An 11,264-nucleotide genomic window follows, 5' to 3' on the forward strand; every position below is an offset into this window, starting at 1 on the left:
GTGTGGGGGGGTTATTTCCACAGGGTCTTCCCAGAACATGCTAATGTGTGTGTGTGGGGGGGTTATTTCCACAGGGTCTTCCCAGAACATGCTAAGGCACCCTCATCCACTAAGAGCCCTCAGTCTTACTAACTGGTCCAGGCTGGCTTTGAACTCTCCTGCAGTTGAGACCCTTGAACTTAGGATCCTCTTGTAACTAGGATTATAGTTCTGCACCCAGGCACAGCTTATAACACTAAATTTTAAATTTCCCAGGCAAAATTTTTTGCAGTATTTGAATGTATTTTTCTTCCTTAATCTTACTTTTTCAATCCGCTAATTTTCAAGCTTCCTTTGTTGAGACTGGCCCTTCCCCTCGCACTGCTCTCATTGTGTCTCCAAACCTTCGCATCGCAGGAGCATCTTCAGTGCTCAGTTTTAAGCATTTTCATGGTTTTGTTACCATTTCCTTTTTGGCCCATGGGTTGTTGATCTAGGAATGTTAGATTCCCTAGAAGGTGGGACTCTGCACACCTGTTCTGATGGCTAACCTCATTAGGAACTCACATCTGGCCAAGAGAGCTCAAGGGGAGAGAGACCCAGGGCACACTGGCAGCCTCTGGACCCATGTGACAGAACGCAGCTCCTCCAGCGCACAACGCTGAAGGTTGTTGTGCAGATAGCAGAAGGCGGTGTCTACAGGGAAGAAGGTTCTGGAGCTCCACCTTCATGCTGACCTTTAGACTGGAGACATTCCCACTCAGCACAGCCTGGCACAGACAACCTAGACACTCACAGGATGGCAAAACAGGGTCAGTAGCGGGAAGGGCCCCAGAGACGTTCCAAAAGTTGGAGTTAATCGCTGCTTGGGTCAGATCCCACGCAGTCCCAAGTACGGAGCACTTTCTAGGAGGCCTTGAAGAGAACAGATGTTGTGAGGAATGAAGGTGGGAGTCAGCACCCAGCACTAAGGAAGAAGCGGGAGCACCTCGAGGGTTCACCTGAGAACCCAGAGAGACCGAGCTGCAAGCTCGAACTGACACACAGGCGCCCTCCCATCGACGAGCACTCGCTCCACTCTAAGTGGATGAAAACGCCCCCTATGCCTTTCTTTCTTTGTCTTCCTTCCTTTTTGGGGAGTACCCAGGGGAAATGGAAAGACAGGGTCTCGCTATGTAGCCCTGGTAGAGCAGGTCGCCCTCAAACCTCCGGAATGCTGAGAGGCATGTGTCACCATGCCTGACTCTTTTTCGGCACTGGGCTTTCAACTCAGGGCACACGGAGCAGCTGCCCGGCTCTCACCCATATCCCCAGCCCTTTGTTCACGTTTTGTGTTGACTGAGAGTCTCACTGTGAAGCCCACACTGGTCTTGTAGTCTAGACAGGCTTTTGAAGAAAACTTTGAGTATTACTATGTATGTAAGCGTGTGTGCTCGCATGGCCCAGCCCTTGCACGAGGAGGGCAGAGGACAACTTCTGGTAGAAAGTTCCTTCCTTTCGCAGTGTGGGTCTTTGTCCCGGGGACTGAACTCAGGTCACCAAGCATCGGAACACACTCCCTTACCTATTAAGACATCTCATTGCTCCCGCAACCAGGCACACTTTGAACTTGTGATCCCCCTGCCTCGGTCTCCTAAGTAGCCTGTCCACACCACCAAGTCCAGACATTAATTTCATTTCTGCTAGAAAAAAAGTAATACTATTTAGAAGGCAAACATTATATAAAGTCTCGATATCTCATCTAAGGTAGCTAACATGTAACAAAAAATACTGCATTTGTGAAATTTTTGAAATTTTTTACTTATAATAACAGGGTAAATATCAATAAATCAGATTCTCAGATAATCAGATATTGGTATTAACAAGAAGTTAGTTCATAATAACTACCGCAACTATGCTAAGGGGACGAAAAGAGACACACCAGGTGAACAATGAGTTAAGGGTGGGCGGGCGCCAGCCTAGCTAGAACCAGGTCCTGGGTGTAAGTCACATTAAAGTATTTCAAAGGGGTATGGAGAGGTGGCTCAGCAGTGAAGGGCACCTAATTCTGTTCCCAGCACCCATGTTAGACAGCTTGCAACCACCTGTCCTTCCGGTCCCTGGAGGACAGACAGCAGAGTATCGTACACACACTACATACCTCTACCACACACACACACCCCACAGAACTGAAAACAATAAAGTGACTAGTTTTCTTTTTTAAGGGTAAAGGATGGAAGATGTAGAAGGAAACGGGGAGTGGAGAACTTGGAAAGTACACCATCTTACAACCAAATGTCCTTGCATGTGCAGAGAGCACAAAGCAACTGTAAGTACAGAGATGCAGTGGTCCCCAGGCTGAACGCACCATCCCAGGATGCCCGTAAGTGAAGCCAGCACCTTGCAGATGTCAATGTCATAAGGTTGGGTACCCTGCCTAGGTCAGTTTGGAAGTGTGGGAAGCCTGTAACTGCATGCACACTGAGCAAGCTCCCAAGTTGCACAGATATTGTTAACAGCTCAGAGAGCAGATGCTGAACAGGCAGAGGACTGGGTTTGGCTGGTGTTGGGGTTTGCAGGGCATGAATCAATGAGAAAAGCGCATCTTGGACTGAGGTAACTTACAGACTGTGGGGGCTAAGCTAAGGAGGAAATGAGGGAATAAAGAGGATTGGTTTGCTTTTAATTTCAAGACAACAGCTTTATGTAGCGCAAACTTAACTCAAACTCTTGATCCTCCTGCCTCAGCCATCTGGGTGCTAGGATTACAGGTGTGTATCACCATGCCCAGCCCTGGAGCTTGTTCTGGCAGACTCATGGGATGCTTCTGTTGGCTTGTTAGAGTCTGAAAACCAGAATTGTAGAAGGAGACAATCAGGGACGGATGTGCACAGCGGGATGCTTGGAATGGAGGTTTTGGAAATACTTGGTGATGACAAGGTCTGAAACACAGCTAAAAAATGAGAGCTGCGGTGAGTTGAAAGACTGCAGAAGACAATGGGCTAAGAAGCAGATGGGACTCAATCTGAGGCAATCTGTAGTGAGGGAGGGGCTGAGAGAACAAGGGTACCATTGGAGGGGCAGCAGAGGACCGCAGTCAAGAAGAGAATCCGCAGTAGCAGAACCTGAAGGGAGGAGGAGAGGGGCCAGAGCCACCCTGGGAACTCAGACCCGGCTCATCACCACACCCCACACTTCCATCTCTCCAGCGTGCCAAGCCTGTGTGTTGCCTGCAGAACTGATTCTTGCCTCCTTTGGTGATGGACCCAGAAGTGTAACAATGTGCTTGTCTCTAAAAGCTGCATCTCCAGTATCTTTGCCCAAGAGACGAGGAGCCACACTACTGCTCAGTGAAGGACCAGCACAGTGGGCTTGGGGTTTTGAGGAGGACTTGCTTTGTCTCTGCTTCCTGCTTGGGACCTGGATCTTCCAGAACAGCCTGGATACCTCTTGACTACTTCCTCTGGAAGGCAGGGAGGGAGCGACAGGTTTAAGCCATTGCATGTGGACTTCTGTGGGTGCAGCCAACCCTGACATTCGGGCTCTGAAACGGGATCCCTTGCTCCTGATTCACCCTTCCACACTGAACATGACCCGCCCCCCGCCCCCCCCCCCACAACAGAGGGAAGCTCCTGGGAGTTCCTTCTCTGCCCACAGAGGCACTGCCACTGATCAACCTCTTCCCATGCCTCAGTTTGGCAGTGTTTGTCTTCCTGCCCAGAGGAACCAGATTTTATTCACCCCGCACCAGCAGCCAGAGCCAGGCTGTGCAAATAATAAGCAATTGATATTTGTCATAATAAGCAAATAAAAACAAGAATTTCAATACTCCAGTGGGAAAACCCTGACTGAACTGTCACATGACTCTGTTTCTGCCAAGAAGACAGACACACCTTTATTTTAAAACACAGCATTTCCTGTGCCTGGACAGACTGCTGACCGTCAAAGGCAGTCAAAGGTGCTGAAGGAACGCTGGACAGGCTACTGACCATCAAAGGTGGTCAGAGGCGCCGAAGGAAGGCTGGACAGGCTTCTGACCATCAAAGGCGGTCAGAGGCGCTGAAGGTTCCGAGTTCATCTAGCCCAGACTCACCGGGCGAGCAATCTTAAAGTAAAGCCTCCCACCCTGGAGAGTGAAAACAAAGCTTCCAGAACAGAGGCCACAAGACTTACCAGAAGCTGCTGGGGCGGCTGAGCCACCTGGGAACGTTCCAGAGTCTTCTGTTTGCATTCATAAGTTGTGTTTTTAGAAGAACTTGCCTTTTAACTGGACCAAAGTACCTCCTCCGGCAGGCAGCCTGGATCGGAACTGTAAAGGAAGACAAGGGAAGCACCTGTGAGCCAACGAAGCCATAGACTTGAGTTGGTCCTGGTGGCACAGGCCTGTGGTTTTCACTACTGAAAGGCCTGGATGGCAGTTCCAGGCCTGGGCTACAGGAAGAGCTCAAAGCCTGGGCTACAGGGTCAGCTCAAGGTCTGGGCTACAGGGTCAACTCAAGCCTGGGCTACAGTACAGGGTCAGCTCAAGGCCTGGGCTCCAGGGTCAACTCAAGCCTGGGCTACAGGGTCAGCTCAAGTCCTCAGAAGAGAGCGCCCCATCAAGTCAGACTCAGGAGTGGGTCATGTCCCCCAAACTAGAAGAATTTTTCACCATAAATAGCATATCTTTGATTTTTTATTTCTTTAATACGCGCACCCACAAAACTCTAAGAACTTTAAAATACTTTGAAAATAAAAACAAGGCTGGGTGTAACTGCACGTGCCTGCAATCCCAGCACTAGGGAGACTGGAGCAGGAGGACCCTGAGTTCAAGGTCAGCAGGGACTCCATAGTGAGACCCTGTCTCAGAAAAGGGGCATGGAGCATACAGTAGCCATTCTAGGGGGCAGCTACGTCTGAGAGCAGGAAACAACACGTGTACAGAAGCAAAAGTGACCCTGGCCACAGGATGCTCCAACCAGGGCTGGGTGGAGCAGACAGAACCGGCTGCTGAGCCAGAGGGGAGTTTCCAGATGTCGCTTTGCCAAAGTGTCTCTCATCTGCAACATCCACATATCAGCAGAGCAGACAGGGGAGGAGCGGCTCCCCAGGAGACAAAGGAAGTAGTCTCTGCCACCTCAGCTCTTTTTGAGTCCCTTTAGAAGGGAAGGAATCCCCTCCTACAGCAGCGGGAGAAAGGGAGGAAGTGGCGTCACTCACAGTGAGCTCCTGAGGCCTCGGACCCCAGCCAGCGGAACACACCCAGTGAGAATCTGCACTATGAGCCAGGCTTCATGGCCATGGCTGAGAACACAGAATAAGGCAGAGGGATGAAGACTGAACTCAGTGAGCCTGAGCAGTTGAGTGGAGATGGATGTGAGGGCAATGGTCAGACATCACAGAGAGACAAATTCCACTGTGAGAGTGTAGGACCGGGGCTGCGTCTAGATTTGAAGGCAAAGAGGCGAATGGGCACCAGGAGGAGTCTGCACACCTCTGCAGACACTCCCACAGCTCTTGACCACAGCCTGGCCTCTACTGTCCTGAGATCCAGCCCTTGATCCAGCCATCCCCACGCCTCTCTTACCCTCACATTGCCCTTCCCTAGGAAGCCCCAGCCCCCAGTTCCAGCCTACTTTGAACCACTCCTCTGCTCTGATACCAGCCCTGCCACCCTGGTGCCCTGTGAGCAATACTATTGTGCTAATGGAAAAGCCATCCCACCCTTCCCTTTTCTGCCAATTGGCTGTGGTCCCTGCCCTGCTGCAGCAGCATCTGAAGGTCACAGGTGCTGGTGCCACTGTGATGGCCGGCCTTGGGCAAGCCTGGCTTATGTGATGGCTGGCCTTGGGCAAGCCTGGCTTACTCACTTCATACCTACACACCCGCCATGCTTCCTGCTTCCTCCAGCCACATTCATGTTGTGCTGCCAAACATTTCCCAACCAGCCATGATGACGACTCACTTGTCCCTAGAAAGTCCTGTTCTGGAAAACGGTTATTCATGCTGCCATTTATAAAAGCACATTGTACCAACCTGAAGTCACCATGTTGGTGAGGAAAACTAAATATGAGTGATGGGTAATGCATACTTACCATGCTGTGTGTTTCCAATGCATTTAAATTCAGATTTTTAAGTTTGCTTTGCTTCTAAATACTTGATGTTTTTTACACTTGAATCTATGAGATGCTGAGCAACAAGAAATCTGCAAGGACAACTCCATACTATCTGTTTAAGAAGAGCTTGCACCGGGCCTTGGTGATGCACACCTTTATTCCAACACTTGGGAAGCAGGGGCAGGTGGCACTCCGTGCATCTGAGGCCAGCCTGGTCTACAAGAGCTAGTTCCAGGACAGGCTCCAAAGCTACAGAGAAACCCTGTCTCAAAGAACCAAAAGGAGGAGGAAGAGGAGGAGGAGCTTGCATTCTTTATTCTGCAGTCATTGTAGCCACCCACTTGTAATGGGCACATTATTATGATTCTCATCACAATGACGCATATAAATAAGGATAAGACATAAAGTGACCTCCCTCAGATTACACAGCCAAGCTACAGCTACAGTTAGGATTTGTACTTGAGGGCTTCTAAGTCCAGTCTTTCCATTTTATCATCAAACCATAATGTGCCCAGCATAATGTACATGCCTGTCATCCCAGAGGCCAGCCTGGTCTGCACAGTGAGATGCTGTCTCAAACAACAAACAAAGGAATTGAAACCAACTGGAGAGATGGCTCAGAAGATAAGAGTGCTTGCTGCTTTTGCAGAGGGTCCAGGTTCACAACGGTTTCTTACTCCTGCTCCCGGGGATCTGATGACCTCTTCTGGACTTCAGGGCACCTGCACACATGTACATATACTACCCCCACATACATGTAGATACATGGTAAAACAGTTTTGTCTACACATAGTTAGAAACACATAGCTTTAAAAAACCCTTAGTTTGTCTCATATTTCACCAGAATTAAAATAAAATAGAAGAGGATTTAATATTTCTGTATCTTCTCTATTGGGTCTCAGGAAAGCATAGTCTTGAGCAAATCCGTCCTATTACCCTTCGTTTTGCAAATAAAGTTTATGGGAACATAGCCAGACACTTCTGTTATTTGTTGTACACGATCCTTCATTACAGCCTGTATTCTATATACTCACAGAAGCAGAAGGCACTGAAAGCGTAAAATTAAAATCTTCACTCTCTGACCTTTACAGAAAGATTGCCAACACTTATTCAGTAGTAATGGTTCTTCATTTCTCAGATTTACTTATTAATTTTTTTAATATTTATTTACTTATTGTGTATACAGTGTTCAGGCCAGAAGAGGGCACCAGACCCCATTACAGATGGTTGTGAGCCACCATGTGGTTGCTGGGAATTAACTCAGGACCTTTGGAAGAGCAGGCAATGTTCTTAACCTCTGAGCCATCTCTCCAGCCCCCTACTTATTAATTTTTTAAGAATTAAAACATAATCCAGGTAGTGGTGGTCCATGTCTTTAATCCCATACTTGGGAGGCAGAGGCAGGTGGATCTGTTCAAAGTCAGCCTGGTCTACAGAGAGAGTTCTAGGACAGCTAGGGATACACAAAGAAACCCTGTATAAAAAAACCCAAATAAAAAATATTGAAACATATTTATGTGTGTGTATTTCTAAATATATAAACAAACTTGCTCAGTCTGTTTATATATTATACATACACACACACACACACACACACACACACACACATATATGTTTTCAGTGTTGACCATTGGGTAACGAATTGGTGAACTCTTTTGGGGGAATAATATTATCAGACCAAATAGTAATATTTCTTTAAAACTGTATATGTATTATTATAAGTATACGTATATTATATGCATATGTATACATATATGTAGCACTTATCTGTATTGTATGTAATTTTATGTAACTAGACAATAGTGTGATTCTATAGCTCTTCAGACAAGATTTATTTTCATTTTTTATGTCTATGGGTGCTTCGCCTGCATGCTGTCTGTTCACCGTGTGGACGCAGTGCTCAGAAGGCCAGAGAGGCATCAGATCCCCTGCCATGTGGGTGCTGGGAGCCCAGCTGTGGAACTGCACGATCAGCCGTCTCTCCAGCCCCTAACAATGGTTCTTATTCTGGCTTCTGAAAAGATTCAGATGGAAAAATCACTATTTTTCTCCTTCTTAACAGCCAATGAAATGCCTGCCTAGCCCATCCCAGAAAAACAAAATCAGAACTCGGAGTAGGACTAGCAAACGTATCAATTATTTTAAAACTTCTCCACCTGTACGTGGTGAGAACGTCAGTAATCCCAGCATCCAGTAGGCGGAGGTTCAAGGCCAGCCTAAGCTACCTAAAGGCAGACCCAGCACTCCCTAGGTGACTTTACTATTTGCCTGAGGTCAGAAGTCACCGCTTGGCAGCAGAAGGCAGGCCCATGTGCTTAAGAATGAGAGAAAACCCCTCAAGCTGCCTTTCCTCCAGCACACAGAATACAAAGTAAAACGAAATCCTGCAGCCCTGTTCTCACCCACAGAATGACGCCACTTCTGTCGGTACCCCCAAATCAGAAGACATGCCCATCTTAGTTTGCCTTCTATTGGTACGATAAACACCACGAGCAGAAGCATCTCTGGGAAGAAAGGGTCTGTGTGGCTTACACATCCCTGGCGGTCAGGGCAAGAACTGCAGGCAGAAACTGATGCCCAGCAAGGGAGAGCTGCTGCTTTTTGCTTGCTTCCCGTGGCTTGTTCAGCTTGCTTTTTTCATACACCCCAGGACTACCCAGAGCAAGCTGGGCCTTCCCATATCAATCTTAATTTAAAAAAATGCCCCACAGGCTTGCCTAAAGCCAATCTAACGGAGGATTTCCTCAATTGAGGTTCCTCTTTCCAGGTGTCCAGATGACAAAAAAAAAAAAAAAAAAAACAAAAAAAAAAACACCCTTGATATGCTCTAAGTAACATTTTTCTTCTGATACTCCTTAATAGTTTGAGTGCTTAAAGTTTTTTCATTGATTATAGATTTCACAGAAGGTTTAGTATATTAAGCTAAAATTTCCTTTTGCCCCAAGGAATTCACTTATATCTCATTTTAAATAATAAAAATAACCTATTAGGGTTTTTTAAAATTTAGATATTAAAAGTTTATTGAAGAAATATTAAAAGATGCAGACAAACAAAATAGAAGTATCATCCACCATCCTCCCACCAAATCCTAAGCACAGCACAAGCAACCACCAATGGCAGAGCTGATAGTGCTCTGTCGTGGCAACACCATAGTTCACTTAGCAACGCGGCTCTTCCAGCCACTATCACCAGCTAGCCTCGGCAAGGGATCTGCAGCTGGCTCGTAACTGGAGCATCAGCACTGACTGACAGTGTGCCAGTCAGGTAGGCGGCCACAGCAGCCAACTGCAGGCACCATACCTCACACTCATCAGGGCCGCCATAATCCACAGCTGAACAGATAACACTTGAGCTGAGTGCAAGCCATGCCCTCTCCTGCCTCAGCTGTGTACGCTGTGTGGCTCTGAGGTCCCACGCCATGTACGAGCCCTAAGCACACACATGTGCCCGGACACGCATAGAAGTAAGTTCACCAAAACTGCTGGAGGCAACAAGCCTGGGGAAGTATTCATTCAAACCAAGTGAAATTAATATTTTTGCAGACTAAAACTGGTCTAATATTTGTAAGCCCAAGATAAAAGTCCTAACTGGGGCTGCACACCCCAGTTTTGTGAAATGATTTTTTGAAATGAGTCAGACTGGAAGACAGAGAACGGAAGCTGCCTGTCCATCTCTCAGAACCCCACTTTCTAGGGCACAGGCTGACCTATCCCATCCCCAATGCCAACTTGGAGCCCTGCCCTTTGACCCCTATCATCTACCAGCTCACTCCTGGGGTTGGACTCTGCAGACCCACCCTCCCGAGACCCTCAGCTTTGTTTTGTCTTCTGCCCAGCCCCACATGATGGTGCCCTTCCTGTCCTCTGCCCAGTTTTCATTCCCTTTCTCTTCTCAGCCTTCCTATGGCCTGTTACTCACCACCAGGCTCCCGCCTTCCCCAGACAAAACCACATGTGCTTCCCATGCCCTCCTTCTGCTCCTAAGAGGTCTCCCCTGCCCTGCACCAGCTCTCCCTACTCTCAGAACAGCCTTGGCGTCACCTCCCCTGCTATGCCTCTCTGTGTGCCGACTCTGTTAACAAATGTTCCCTGTGGAGCCTAAAGAGTTGATAGCAGAGCACTCGGAACCACAAGTAGTCTAAACTGCAGCCCAGGTCTAGAACAGCAAGTCAAGCCAAATGAAATGTGTTATTAACTGCCCCCCTCCCCAAAAGAAAAGAAAGGGGGATCACCAGTAAGCAAAACCTTTCATTCCTGAGCTCATCTTTGCAGAAGGTGGCAACTCAAGCAGAGGAACAAGCGAGGCTTGACAAGACAGCCCCGTGCAGAAGGGCACTGGCTGCTAGTCTTGACCACCTAACTTTGACCCCTGGGGCCCACACAGTAGGAGAACAGACTCCCACTGGTTGTCCCTTTTATCTCCACACCTATGCCATAGTGCATACACCACACACACACACACACACACACGCATACACGATCCCCTTGCTGTGGTTTCTCTTCTCTATAAAGTCTGCTAATCTAAGCAATGAATTTACCACAGTCACTAAACAGACCCATCAAATGAGTGAGGACTGGAAATGCACGGGTGTAAGTACTTTCAAGCTGCCCCACGAGGAAGATGATATCCCCAAAGGGGCCTGTGAGATGGCTCAGTGGGTAAAGGTGCCTGCCGCCAAGCCTGACAACCTGAGTTTGAAGTTCAATCCCCAGGACCAACGTGGTAGAAGGAGAAAACTGACTTCCAAAAGCTACACAGAGAGAGAGAGACAGACAGAAAGAGAGACACAGAGAGAGAGAGAGAGACAGAGAAGAGGGGGGCAGGAGAGGGAAAGCAAGAAGGAGAGAGAGAGATTTAAAATAAAATTTTAAATGTTAATTTTCTAAAAGATATATTTAGGGTATTTTAGAGCTTCCGAGAAATCGGTTAAATCATTTCTCTCAATGGGAATAGTTAAAATGTTCTGCATGAGCCCCTGTGGTTGTCTCTATTTGGCTCTTCCCTTGAGTGCCAAATATAACACTCTATAAGTGGTGGAAATTTTTGCTTTGCTCAGGATTGTCCTGACTCTTTGGCAGTTTGAGTGTAGTCGTCTTGGGCCAGGGAGATGGGCTTGGTGGGTGGCCCACCTGTAACCCCCCTGCTCCCTTGGAAGGTGGGGGCAGATCCTGGGAGCAAGATGGGCAGCTAGAAAGCATTCAGAGAGCTCCA

This window comes from Microtus ochrogaster, unplaced genomic scaffold (assembly GCF_000317375.1).
Source record: "Microtus ochrogaster isolate Prairie Vole_2 unplaced genomic scaffold, MicOch1.0 UNK16, whole genome shotgun sequence".
NCBI lineage: Eukaryota > Metazoa > Chordata > Mammalia > Rodentia > Cricetidae > Microtus > Microtus ochrogaster.